Genomic DNA, 15,243 nt, shown 5'->3' with positions numbered 1-15,243 from the left:
CCTGAGATAATGCGAAAAAAGCAATAAAAATGTATTCAAGCATAACTTCTAAACAACACATGGAAAATGGCTACTAATGCCAAGATATATGTATTTTTGTTAGTTGTACTTTAAAAATCATCTTTTGTGAGGTTCACAAAGACACAAGTTAGTTTTTTTATTCAATATAACAGTACTAAATATGAAAGGTTTATAATCATAACTCCAAAACCAAACATGAAATTTGTCTTGAAAAGCCTGTAATATTGAATTTATGTGAGTTTTACCGGAATCAGGTATTTTGGAAAGGATCACAAATACAAAAATCAGGTTTTGTCAAAAATCAGGTTTGTCAAACTCAAAATGTCAGTTTTTGAAACATAACTCCAAAAATACACATGCAAAATGTCAAAAAATGCCTGTGATATTGAATACATGTGAGTTTTACTAGATACAGTTGTTTTTCTATGGTTTGCAAATACAAAAATGAGGTTTTACTCAATATGACTGTATACTGTAACACTCAATATGACAGTTATTTAAACATAACTCCTACACCACACATGAAAAATGGCTAATAATGCCTGAAATAATGCATCTTTGTGAGTTTTATTCGAAACATATGCTTTTTTAAATCTTGCAAATGCAAAAAGTATTTTTTTACTCAATAAGACTATAATAGTCTTACAATCCTGAGATAATGCGAAAAAAGCAATAAAAATGCATTCAAGCATAACTTCTAAACAACACATGGAAAATGGCTACTAATGCCAAGATATATGTATTTTTGTTAGTTGTACTAGAAAAATCATCTTTTGTGAGGTTCACAAAGGCACAAGTTAGTTTTTTTATTCAATATAACAGTACTAAATATGAAAGGTTTATAATCATAACTCCAAAACCAAACATGAAATTTGTCTTGAAAAGCCTGTAATATTGAATTTATGTGAGTTTTACCTGAATCAGGTATTTTGGAAAGGATCACAAATACAAAAATCAGGTTTTGTCAAAAATCAGGTTTGTCAAACTCAAAATGTCAGTTTTTGAAACATGAGTCCAAAAATACACATGCAAAATGTCTAATAATGCCTGAAGAAATGCATCTTTGAGAGTTTTCCAGAAAAAAAAAACTTTTGGTAGGTTTGCAAAAACAAAATGTATTTTTTTTACTCAATTTGACAGTAATGTACTTAGAATCCTGAGATAATGCGAAAAAAGCAATAAAAACGTATTCCAACATAATTCCTAATCCAAACGTGCAAAATGTCTAAAAATGCCTGTGATATTGAATACATGTGAGTTTTACTAGATACAGTTGTTTTTCTATGGTTTGCAAATACAAAAATGAGGTTTTACTCAATATGACTGTATACTGTAACACTCAATATGACAGTTATTTAAACATAACTCCTACACCACACATGAAAAATGGCTAATAATGCCTGAAATAATGCATCTTTGGGAGTTTTATTCGAAACATATGCTTTTTTAAATCTTGCAAATGCAAAAAGTAGTTTTTTACTCAATAAGACTATAATAGTCTTACAATCCTGAGATAATGCGAAAAAAGCAATAAAAATGCATTCAAGCATAACTTCTAAACAACACATGGAAAATGGCTACTAATGCCAAGATATATGTAATTTGTTAGTTGTACTAGAAAAATCATCTTTTGTGAGGTTCACAAAGGCACAAGTTAGTTTTTTTATTCAATATAACAGTACTAAATATGAAAGGTTTATAATCATAACTCCAAAACCAAACATGAAATTTGTCTTGAAAAGCCTGTGATGTTGAATTTATGTGAGTTTTACCGGAATCAGGTATTTTGGAAAGGATCACAAATACAAAAATCAGGTTTTGTCAAAAATCAGGTTTGTCAAACTCAAAATGTCAGTTTTTGAAACATAACTCCAAAAATACACGAGCAAAATGTCTAATAATGCCTGAAGAAATGCATCTTTGAGAGTTTTCCAGAAAAAAAAAACATTTGGTAGGGTTTGCAAAAACAAAAAGTAGTTTTTTTACTCAATTTGACAGTAATGTACCTAGACTCCTGAGATAATGTGAAAAAAGCAATAAAAATGTATTCCAACATAATTCCTAATCCAAACGTGCAAAATGTCTAAAAATGCCTGTGATATTGAATACATGTGAGTTTTACTGTATACAGTTGTTTTTCTATGGTTTGCAAATACAAAAATGAGGTTTTACTCAATATGACTGTATACTGTAACACTCAATATGACAGGTATTTAAACATAACTCCTACACCACACATGAAAAATGGCTAATAATGCCTGAAATAATGCATCTTTGGAAGTTTTATTAGAAACATATGCTTTTTTAAATCTTGCAAATGCAAAAAGTAGTTTTTTACTCACTAAGACTATAATAGTCTTACAATCCTGAGATAATGCGAAAAAAGCAATAAAAATGCATTCAAGCATAACTTCTAAACAACACATGGAAAATGGCTACTAATGCCAAGATATATGTAATTTGTTAGTTGTACTAGAAAAATCATCTTTTGTGAGGTTCACAAAGGCACAAGTTAGTTTTTTTATTCAATATAACAGTACTAAATATGAAAGGTTTATGATCATAACTCCAAAAAACCAAACATGAAATTTGTCTTGAAAAGCCTGTAATATTGAATTTATGTGAGTTTTACCGGAATCAGGTATTTTAGACAGGATCACAAATACAAAAATCAGGTTTTGTCAAAAATCAGGTTTGTCAAACTCAAAATGTCAGTTTTTGAAACATGACTCCAAAAATACACATGCAAAATGTCTAATAATGCCTGAAGAAATGCATCTTTGAGAGTTTTCCAGAAAAAAAAAACTTTTGGTAGGTTTGCAAAAACAAAATGTATTTTTTTTACTCAATTTGACAGTAATGTACTTAGAATCCTGAGATAATGCGAAAAAAGCAATAAAAACGTATTCCAACATAATTCCTAATCCAAACGTGCAAAATGTCTAAAAATGCCTGTGATATTGAATACATGTGAGTTTTACTAGATACAGTTGTTTTTCTATGGTTTGCAAATACAAAAATGAGGTTTTACTCAATATGACTGTATACTGTAACACTCAATATGACAGTTATTTAAACATAACTCCTACACCACACATGAAAAATGGCTAATAATGCCTGAAATAATGCATCTTTGGGAGTTTTATTCGAAACATATGCTTTTTTAAATCTTGCAAATGCAAAAAGTAGTTTTTTACTCAATAAGACTATAATAGTCTTACAATCCTGAGATAATGCGAAAAAAGCAATAAAAATGCATTCAAGCATAACTTCTAAACAACACATGGAAAATGGCTGATAATGCCAAGATATATGTATTTTTGTTAGTTGTACTAGAAAAATCATCTTTTGTGAGGTTCACAAAGACACAAGTTAGTTTTTTTATTCAATACAACAGTACTAAATATGAAAGGTTTATAATCATAACTCCAAAACCAAACATGAAATTTGTCTTGAAAAGCCTGTAATATTGAATTTATGTGAGTTTGACCGGAATCAGGTATTTTGGAAAGGATCACAAATACAAAAATCAGGTTTTGTCAAAAATCAGGTTTGTCAAACTCAAAATGTCAGTTTTTGAAACATAACTCCAAAAATACACATGCAAAATGTCTAAAAATGCCTGTGATATTGAATACATGTGAGTTTTACTAGATACAGTTGTTTTTCTATGGTTTGCAAATACAAAAATGAGGTTTTACTCAATATGACTGTATACTGTAACACTCAATATGACAGTTATTTAAACATAACTCCTACACCACACATGAAAAATGGCTAATAATGCCTGAAATAATGCATCTTTGGGAGTTTTATTCGAAACATATGCTTTTTTAAATCTTGCAAATGCAAAAAGTAGTTTTTTACTCAATAAGACTATAATAGTCTTACAATCCTGAGATAATGCGAAAAAAGCAATAAAAATGCATTCAAACATAACTTCTAAACAACACATGGAAAATGGCTACTAATGCCAAGATATATGTATTTTTGTTAGTTGTACTAGAAAAGTAATCTTTTGTGAAATTCACAAAGGCACAAGTTAGTTTTTTTATGCAATATAACAGTACTAAATATGAAAGGTTTATAATCATAACTCCAAAACCAAACATGAAATTTGTCTTGAAAAGCCTGTAATATTGAATTTATGTGAGTTTGACCGGAATCAGGTATTTTGGAAAGGATCACAAATACAAAAATCAGGTTTGTCAAACTCAAAATGTCAGTTTTTGAAACATAACTCCAAAAATACACATGCAAAATGTCTAAAAATGCCTGTGATATTGAATACATGTGAGTTTTACTAGATACAGTTGTTTTTCTATGGTTTGCAAATACAAGAATGAGGTTTTACTCAATATGACTGTATACTGTAACACTCAATATGACAGTTATTTAAACATAACTCCTACACCACACATGAAAAATGGCTAATAATGCCTGAAGTAATGCATCTTTGGGAGTTTTATTCGAAACATATGCTTTTTTAAATCTTGCAAATGCAAAAGGTAGTTTTTTACTCAATATGACTAGAATAGTCTTACAATCCTGAGATAATGCGAAAAAAGCAATAAAAATGTATTCAAGCATAACTTCTAAACAACACATGGAAAATGGCTACTAATGCCAAGATATATGTATTTGTGTTAGTTGTACTAGAAAAATCATCTTTTGTGAGGTTCACAAAGACACAAGTTAGTTTTTTTATTCAATATAACAGTACTTAATATGAAAGGTTTATAATCATAACTCCAGAACCAAACATGAAATTTGTCTTGAAAAGCCTGTAATATTGAATTTATGTGAGTTTTACCGGAATCAGGTATTTTGGAAAGAATCACAAATACAAAAATCAGGTTTTGTCAAAAATCAGTTTTGTCAAACTCAAAATGTCAGTTTTTGAAACATAACTCCAAAAATACACATGCAAAATGTCTAAAAATGCCTGTGATATTGAATACAGATGAGTTTTACTAGATACAGTTGTTTTTGTATGGTTTGCAAATACAAAAATGAGGTTTTACTCAATATGACTGTATATTGTAACACTCAATATGACAGTTATTTAAACATAACTCCTACACCACACATGAAAAATGGCTAATAATGCCTGAAATAATGCATCTTTGGGAGTTTTATTCGAAACATATGCTTTTTTAAATCTTGCAAATGCAAAAAGTAGTTTTTTACTCAATATGACTATACTAGTCTTACAATCCTGAGATAATGCGAAAAAAGCAATAAAAATGTATTCAAGCATAACTTCTAAACAACACATGGAAAATGGCTACTAATGCCAAGATATATGTATTTTTGTTAGTTGTACTTTAAAAATCATCTTTTGTGAGGTTCACAAAGACACAAGTTAGTTTTTTTATTCAATATAACAGTACTAAATATGAAAGGTTTATAATCATAACTCCAAAACCAAACATGAAATTTGTCTTGAAAAGCCTGTAATATTGAATTTATGTGAGTTTTACCGGAATCAGGTATTTTGGAAAGGATCACAAATACAAAAATCAGGTTTTGTCAAAAATCAGGTTTGTCAAACTCAAAATGTCAGTTTTTGAATCATAACTCCAAAAATACACATGCAAAATGTCTAAAAATGCCTGTGATATTGAATACATGTGAGTTTTACTAGATACAGTTGTTTTTCTATGGTTTGCAAATACAAAAATGAGGTTTTACTCAATATGACTGTATACTGTAACACTCAATATGACAGTTATTTAAACATAACTCCTACACCACACATGAAAAATGGCTAATAATGCCTGAAATAATGCATCTTTGGGAGTTTTATTCGAAACATATGCTTTTTTAAATCTTGCAAATGCAAAAAGTAGTTTTTTACTCAATAAGACTATAATAGTCTTACAATCCTGAGATAATGCGAAAAAAGCAATAAAAATGCATTCAAGCATAACTTCTAAACAACACATGGAAAATGGCTACTAATGCCAAGATATATGTATTTTTGTTAGTTGTACTAGAAAAGTAATCTTTTGTGAAATTCACAAAGGCACAAGTTAGTTTTTTTATGCAATATAACAGTACTAAATATGAAAGGTTTATAATCATAACTCCAAAACCAAACATGAAATTTGTCTTGAAAAGCCTGTAATATTGAATTTATGTGAGTTTGACCGGAATCAGGTATTTTGGAAAGGATCACAAATACAAAAATCAGGTTTGTCAAACTCAAAATGTCAGTTTTTGAAACATAACTCCAAAAATACACATGCAAAATGTCTAAAAATGCCTGTGATATTGAATACATGTGAGTTTTACTAGATACAGTTGTTTTTCTATGGTTTGCAAATACAAGAATGAGGTTTTACTCAATATGACTGTATACTGTAACACTCAATATGACAGTTATTTAAACATAACTCCTACACCACACATGAAAAATGGCTAATAATGCCTGAAGTAATGCATCTTTGGGAGTTTTATTCGAAACATATGCTTTTTTAAATCTTGCAAATGCAAAAAGTAGTTTTTTACTCAATATGACTAGAATAGTCTTACAATCCTGAGATAATGCAAAAAAAGCAATAAAAATGCATTCAAGCATAACTTCTAAACAACACATGGAAAATGACTGATAATGCCAATATATATGTATTTTTGTTAGTTGTACTAGAAAAATCATCTTTTGTGAGGTTCACAAAGACACAAGTTAGTTTTTTTATTCAATATAACAGTACTAAATATGAAAGGTTTATAATCATAACTCCAAAACCAAACATGAAATTTGTCTTGAAAAGCCTGTAATATTGAATTTATGTGAGTTTGACCGGAATCAGGTATTTTGGAAAGGATCACAAATACAAAAATCAGGTTTTGTCAAAAATCAGGTTTGTCAAACTCAAAATGTCAGTTTTTGAAACATAACTCCAAAAATACACATGCAAAATGTCTAAAAATGCCTGTGATATTGAATACAGGTGAGTTTTACTAGATACAGTTGTTTTTCTATGGTTTGCAAATACAAAATTGAGGTTTTACTCAATATGACTGTATACTGTAAAACTCAATATGACAGTTATTTAAACATAACTTCTACACCACACATGAAAAATGGCTAATATTGCCTGAAATAATGCATCTTTGGGAGTTTTATTCGAAACATATGCTTTTTTAAATCTTGCAAATGCAAAAAGTAGTTTTTTCCTCAATAAGACTATAATAGTCTTACAATCCTGAGAAAATGCGAAAAAAGCAATAAAAATGCATTCAAGCATAACTTCTAAACAACACATGGAAAATGACTGATAATGCCAATATATATGTATTTTTTTTAGTTGTACTAGAAAAATCATCTTTTGTGAGGTTCACAAAGACACAAGTTAGTTTTTTTATTCAATATAACAGTACTAAATATGAAAGGTTTATAATCATAACTCCAAAACCAAACATGAAATTTGTCTTGAAAAGCCTGTAATATTGAATTTATGTGAGTTTTACCGGAACCAGGTATTTTGGAAAGGATCACAAATACAAAAATCAGGTTTTGTCAAAAATCAGGTTTGTCAAACTCAAAATGTCAGTTTTTGAAACATAACTCCAAAAATACACATGCAAAATGTCTAATAATGCCTGAAGAAATGCATCTTTGAGAGTTTTCCAGAAAAACATTTTTTGGTAGGTTTGCAAAAACAAAAAGTATTTTTTTTACTCAATTTGACAGTAATGTACTTAGAATCCTGAGATAATGCGAAAAAAGCAATAAAAACGTATTCCAACATAATTCCTAATCCAAACGTGCAAAATGTCTAAAAATGCCTGTGATATTGAATACATGTGAGTTTTACTAGATACAGCTGTTTTTCTATGGTTTGCAAATACAAAAATGAGGTTTTACTCAATATGACTGTATACTGTAACACTCAATATGACAGTTATTTAAACATAACTCCTACACCACACATGAAAAATGGCTAATAATGCCTGAAATAATGCATCTTTGGGAGTTTTATTCGAAACATATGCTTTTTTAAATCTTGCAAATGCAAAAAGTAGTTTTTTACTCAATAAGACTATAATAGTCTTACAATCCTGAGATAATGCGAAAAAAGCAATAAAAATGCATTCAAGCATAACTTCAAAACAACACATGGAAAATGGCTACTAATGCCAAGATATATGTATTTTTGTTAGTTGTACTAGAAAAATCATCTTTTGTAAGGTTCACAAAGACACAAGTTAGTTGTTTTATTCAATACAACAGTACTAAATATGAAAGGTTTATAATCATAACTCCAAAACCAAACATGAAATTTGTCTTGAAAAACCTGTAATATTGAATTTATGTGAGTTTAACCGGAATCAGGTATTTTGGAAAGAATCACAAATACAAAAATCAGGTTTTGTCAAAAATGAGGTTTGTCAAACTCAAAATGTCAGTTTTTGAAACATAACTCCAAAAATACACATGCAAAATGTCTAAAAATGCCTGTGATATTGAATACAGGTGAGTTTTACTAGATACAGTTGTTTTTGTATGGTTTGCAAATACAAAAATGAGGTTTTTCTCAATATGACTGTATATTGTAACACTCAATATGACAGTTTTTTAAACATAACTCCTACACCACACATGAAAAATGGCTAATAATGCCTGAAATAAGGCATCTTTGGGAGTTTTATTCGAAACATATGCTTTTTTAAATCTTGCAAATGCAAAAAGTAGTTTTTTACTCAATAAGACTATAATAGTCTTACAATCCTGAGATAATGCGAAAAAAGCAATAAAAATGCATTCAAGCATAACTTCTAAACAACACATGGAAAATGGCTGATAATGCCAAGATATATGTATTTGTGTTAGTTGTACTAGAAAAATCATCTTTTGTGAGGTTCACAAAGACACAAGTTAGTTTTTTTATTCAATATAACAGTACTAAATATGAAAGGTTTATAATCATAACTCCAAAACCAAACATGAAATTTGTCTTGAAAAGCCTGTAATATTGAATTTATGTGAGTTTGACCGGAATCAGGTATTTTGGAAAGGATCACAAATACAAAAATCAGGTTTTGTCAAAAATCAGGTTTGTCAAACTCAAAATGTCAGTTTTTGAAACATAACTCCAAAAATACACATGCAAAATGTCTAAAAATGCCTGTGATATTGAATACATGTGAGTTTTACTAGATACAGTTGTTTTTCTATGGTTTGCAAATACAAAAATGAGGTTTTACTCAATATGACTGTATACTGTAACACTCAATATGACAGTTATTTAAACATAACTCCTACACCACACATGAAAAATGGCTAATAATGCCTGAAATAATGCATCTTTGGGAGTTTTATTCGAAACATATGCTTTTTTAAATCTTGCAAATGCAAAAAGTAGTTTTTTACTCAATAAGACTATAATAGTTTTACAATCCTGAGATAATGCGAAAAAAGCAATAAAACTGCATTCAAGCATAACTTCTAAACAACACATGGAAAATGGCTACTAATGCCAAGATATATGTATTTGTGTTAGTTGTACTAGAAAAATCATCTTTTGTGAGGTTCACAAAGACACAAGTTAGTTTTTTTATTCAATACAACAGTACTAAATATGAAAGGTTTATAATCATAACTCCAAAACCAAACATGAAATTTGTCTTGAAAAGCCTGTGATGTTGAATTTATGTGAGTTTTACCGGAATCAGGTATTTTGGAAAGGATCACAAATACAAAAATCAGGTTTTGTCAAAAATCAGGTTTGTCAAATTCAAAATGTCAGTTTTTGAAACATAACTCCAAAAATACACATGCAAAATGTCTAATAATGCCTGAAGAAATGCATCTTTGAAAGTTTTCCAGAAAAAAAAAACTTTTGGTAGGTTTGCAAAAACAAAAAGTATTTTTTTTACTCAATTTGACAGTAATGTACTTAGAATCCTGAGATAATGCGAAAAAAGCAATAAAAACGTATTCCAACATAATTCCTAATCCAAACGTGCAAAATGTCTAAAAATGCCTGTGATATTGAATACATGTGAGTTTTACTAGATACAGTTGTTTTTCTATGGTTTGCAAATACAAAAATGAGGTTTTACTCAATATGACTGTATACTGTAACACTCAATATGACAGTTATTTAATCATAACTCCTACACCACACATGAAAAATGGCTAATAATGCCTGAAATAATGCATCTTTGGGAGTTTTATTCGAAACATATGCTTTTTTAAATCTTGCAAAAGCAAAAAGTAGTTTTTTACTCAATAAGACTATAATAGTCTTACAATCCTGAGATAATGCGAAAAAAGCAATAAAAATGCATTCAAGCATAACTTCTAAACAACACATGGAAAATGGCTACTAATGCCAAGATATATGTATTTTTGTTAGTTGTACTAGAAAAATCATCTTTTGTAAGGTTCACAAAGACACAAGTTAGTTTTTTTATTCAATACAACAGTACTAAATATGAAAGGTTTATAATCATAACTCCAAAACCAAACATGAAATTTGTCTTGAAAAGCCTGTAATATTGAATTTATGTGAGTTTGACCGGAATCAGGTATTTTGGAAAGAATCACAAATACAAAAATCAGGTTTTGTCAAAAATGAGGTTTGTCAAACTCAAAATGTCAGTTTTTGAAACATAACTCCAAAAATACACATGCAAAATGTCTAAAAATGCCTGTGATATTGAATACATGTGAGTTTTACTAGATACAGTTGTTTTTCTATGGTTTGCAAATACAAAATTGAGGTTTTACTCAATATGACTGTATACTGTAAAACTCAATATGACAGTTATTTAAACATAACTCCTACACCACACATGCAAAATAGCTAATAATCCCTGAAATAATGCATCTTTGGGAGTTTTATTCGAAACATATGCTTTTTTAAATCTTGCAAATGCAAAAAGTAGTTTTTTACTCAAAATGACTAGAATAGTCTTACAATCCTGAGATAATGCGAAAAAAGCAATAAAAATGCATTCAAGCATAACTTCTAAACAACACATGGAAAATGGCTACTAATGCCAAGATATATGTATTTTTGTTAGTTGTACTAGAAAAATCATCTTTTGTGAGGTTCACAAAGACACAAGTTAGTTTTTTTATTCAATATAACAGTACTTAATATGAAAGGTTTATAATCATAACTCCAGAACCAAACATGAAATTTGTCTTGAAAAGCCTGTAATATTGAATTTATGTGAGTTTTACCGGAATCAGGTATTTTGGAAAGAATCACAAATACAAAAATCAGGTTTTGTCAAAAATCAGGTTTGTCAAACTCAAAATGTCAGTTTTTGAAACATAACTCCAAAAATACACATGCAAAATGTCTAAAAATGCCTGTGATATTGAATACAGGTGAGTTTTACTAGATACAGTTGTTTTTGTATGGTTTGCAAATACAAAAATGAGGTTTTACTCAATATGACTGTATACTGTAACACTCAATATGACAGTTATTTAAACATAACTCCTACACCACACATGAAAACTGGCTAATAATGCCTGAAATAATGCATCTTTGGGAGTTTTATTCGAAACATATGCTTTTTTAAATCTTGCAAATGCAAAAAGTAGTTTTTTACTCAATAAGACTATAATAGTCTTACAATCCTGAGATAATGCGAAAAAAGCAATAAAAATGCATTCAAGCATAACTTCTAAACAACACATGGAAAATGGCTGATAATGCCAAGATATATGTATTTTTGTTAGTTGTACTAGAAAAATCATCTTTTGTGAGGTTCACAAAGACACAAGTTAGTTTTTTATTCAATATAACAGTACTAAATATGAAAGGTTTATAATCATAACTCCAAAACCAAACATGAAATTTGTCTTGAAAAGCCTGTAATATTGAATTTATGTGAGTTTGACCGGAATCAGGTATTTTGGAAAGGATCACAAATACAAAAATCAGGTTTTGTCAAAAATCAGGTTTGTCAAACTCTAAATGTCAGTTTTTGAAACATAACTCCAAAAATACACATGCAAAATGTCTAATAATGCCTGAAGAAATGCATCTTTGAAAGTTTTCCAGAAAAAAAAACTTTTGGTAGGTTTGCAAAAACCAAAAGTATTTTTTTTACTCAATTTGACAGTAATGTACTTAGAATCCTGAGATAATGCGAAAAAAGCAATAAAAACGTATTCCAACATAATTCCTAATCCAAACGTGCAAAATGTCTAAAAATGCCTGTGATATTGAATACATGTGAGTTTTACTAGATACAGTTGTTTTTCTATGGTTTGCAAATACAAAAATGAGGTTTTACTCAATATGACTGTATACTGTAACACTCAATATGACAGTTATTTAAACATAACTCCTACACCACACATGAAAAATGGCTAATAATGCCTGAAATAATGCATCTTTGGGAGTTTTATTCGAAACATATGCTTTTTTAAATCTTGCAAATGCAAAAAGTAGTTTTTTACTCAATAAGACTATAATAGTCTTACAATCCTGAGATAATGCGAAAAAAGCAATAAAAATGCATTCAAGCATAACTTCTAAACAACACATGGAAAATGGCTGATAATGCCAAGATATATGTATTTTTGTTAGTTGTACTAGAAAAATCATCTTTTGTGAGGTTCACAAAGACACAAGTTAGTTTTTTATTCAATATAACAGTACTAAATATGAAAGGTTTATAATCATAACTCCAAAACCAAACATGAAATTTGTCTTGAAAAGCCTGTAATATTGAATTTATGTGAGTTTGACCGGAATCAGGTATTTTGGAAAGGATCACAAATACAAAAATCAGGTTTTGTCAAAAATCAGGTTTGTCAAACTCTAAATGTCAGTTTTTGAAACATAACTCCAAAAATACACATGCAAAATGTCTAATAATGCCTGAAGAAATGCATCTTTGAAAGTTTTCCAGAAAAAAAAACTTTTCGTAGGTTTGCAAAAACAAAAAGTATTTTTTTTACTCAATTTGACAGTAATGTACTTAGAATCCTGAGATAATGCGAAAAAAGCAATAAAAACGTATTCCAACATAATTCCTAATCCAAACGTGCAAAATGTCTAAAAATGCCTGTGATATTGAATACATGTGAGTTTTACTAGATACAGTTGTTTTTCTATGGTTTGCAAATACAAAATTGAGGTTTTACTCAATATGACTGTATACTGTAAAACTCAATATGACAGTTATTTAAACATAACTCCTACACCACACATGCAAAATAGCTAATAATCCCTGAAATAATGCATCTTTGGGAGTTTTATTCGAAACATATGCTTTTTTAAATCTTGCAAATGCAAAAAGTAGTTTTTTACTCAAAATGACTAGAATAGTCTTACAATCCTGAGATAATGCGAAAAAAGCAATAAAAATTTATTCAAGCATAACTTCTAAACAACACATGGAAAATGGCTACTAATGCCAAGATATATGTATTTTTGTTAGTTGTACTAGAAAAATCATCTTTTGTGAGGTTCACAAAGACACAAGTTAGTTTTTTTATTCAATATAACAGTACTTAATATGAAAGGTTTATAATCATAACTCCAGAACCAAACATGAAATTTGTCTTGAAAAGCCTGTAATATTGAATTTATGTGAGTTTTACCGGAATCAGGTATTTTGGAAAGAATCACAAATACAAAAATCAGGTTTTGTCAAAAATCAGTTTTGTCAAACTCAAAATGTCAGTTTTTGAAACATAACTCCAAAAATACAGATGCAAAATGTCTAAAAATGCCTGTGATATTGAATACAGGTGAGTTTTACTAAATACAGTTGTTTTTGTATGGTTCGCAAATACAAAAATGAGGTTTTACTCAATATGACTGTATATTGTAACACTCAATATGACAGTTATTTAAACATAACTCCTACACCACACATGAAAAATGGCTAATAATGCCTGAAATAATGCATCTTTGGGAGTTTTATTCCAAACATATGCTTTTTTAAATCTTGCAAATGCAAAAAGTAGTTTTTTACTCAATATGACTAGAATAGTCTTACAATCCTGAGATAATGCGAAAAAAGCAATAAAAATGTATTGAAGCATAACTTCTAAACAACACATGGAAAATGGCTACTAATGCCAAGATATATGTATTTTTGTTAGTTGTACTTTAAAAATCATCTTTTGTGAGGTTCACAAAGACACAAGTTAGTTTTTTTATTCAATATAAAAGTACTAAATATGAAAGGTTTATAATCATAACTCCAAAACCAAACATGAAGTTTGTCTTGAAAAGCCTGTAATATTGAATTTATGTGAGTTTTACCGGAATCAGGTATTTTGGAAAGGATCACAAATACAAAAATCAGGTTTTGTCAAAAATCAGGTTTGTCAAACTCAAAATGTCAGTTTTTGAAACATAACTCCAAAAATACACATGCAAAATGTCAAAAAATGCCTGTGATATTGAATACATGTGAGTTTTACTAGATACAGTTGTTTTTCTATGGTTTGCAAATACAAAAATGAGGTTTTACTCAATATGACTGTATACTGTAACACTCAATATGACAGTTATTTAAACATAACTCCTACACCACACATGAAAAATGGCTAAAAATGCCTGAAATAATGCATCTTTGGGAGTTTTATTCGAAACATATGCTTTTTTAAATCTTGCAAATGCAAAAAGTAGTTTTTTACTGAATAAGACTCTAATAGTCTTACAATCCTGAGATGATGCGAAAAAAGCAATAAAAATGCATTCAAGCATAACTTCTAAACAACACATGGAAAATGGCTACTAATGCCAAGATATATGTATTTGTGTTAGTTGTACTAGAAAAATCATCTTTTGTGAGGTTCACAAAGACACAAGTTAGTTTTTTTATTCAATACAACAGTACTAAATATGAAAGGTTTATAATCATAACTCCAAAACCAAACATGAAATTTGTCTTGAAAAGCCTGTAGTATTGAATTTATGTGAGTTTGACCGGAATCAGGTATTTTGGAAAGGATCACAAATACAAAAATCAGGTTTTGTCAAAAATCAGGTTTGTCAAACTCAAAATGTCAGTTTTTGAAACATAACTCCAAAAATACACATGCAAAATGTCTAATAATGCCTGAAGAAATGCATCTTTGAGAGTTTTCCAGAAAAAAAAATTTTGGTAGGTTTGCAAAAACAAAAAGTATTTTTTTTACTCAATTTGACAGTAATGTACTTAGAATCCTGAGATAATGCGAAAAAAGCAATAAAAACGTATTCCAACATAATTCCTAATCCAAACGTG

Source organism: Nerophis ophidion, linkage group LG25 (assembly GCF_033978795.1).
Source record: "Nerophis ophidion isolate RoL-2023_Sa linkage group LG25, RoL_Noph_v1.0, whole genome shotgun sequence".
Lineage (NCBI taxonomy): Eukaryota > Metazoa > Chordata > Actinopteri > Syngnathiformes > Syngnathidae > Nerophis > Nerophis ophidion.
This window is presented reverse-complemented; position numbering follows the sequence as displayed.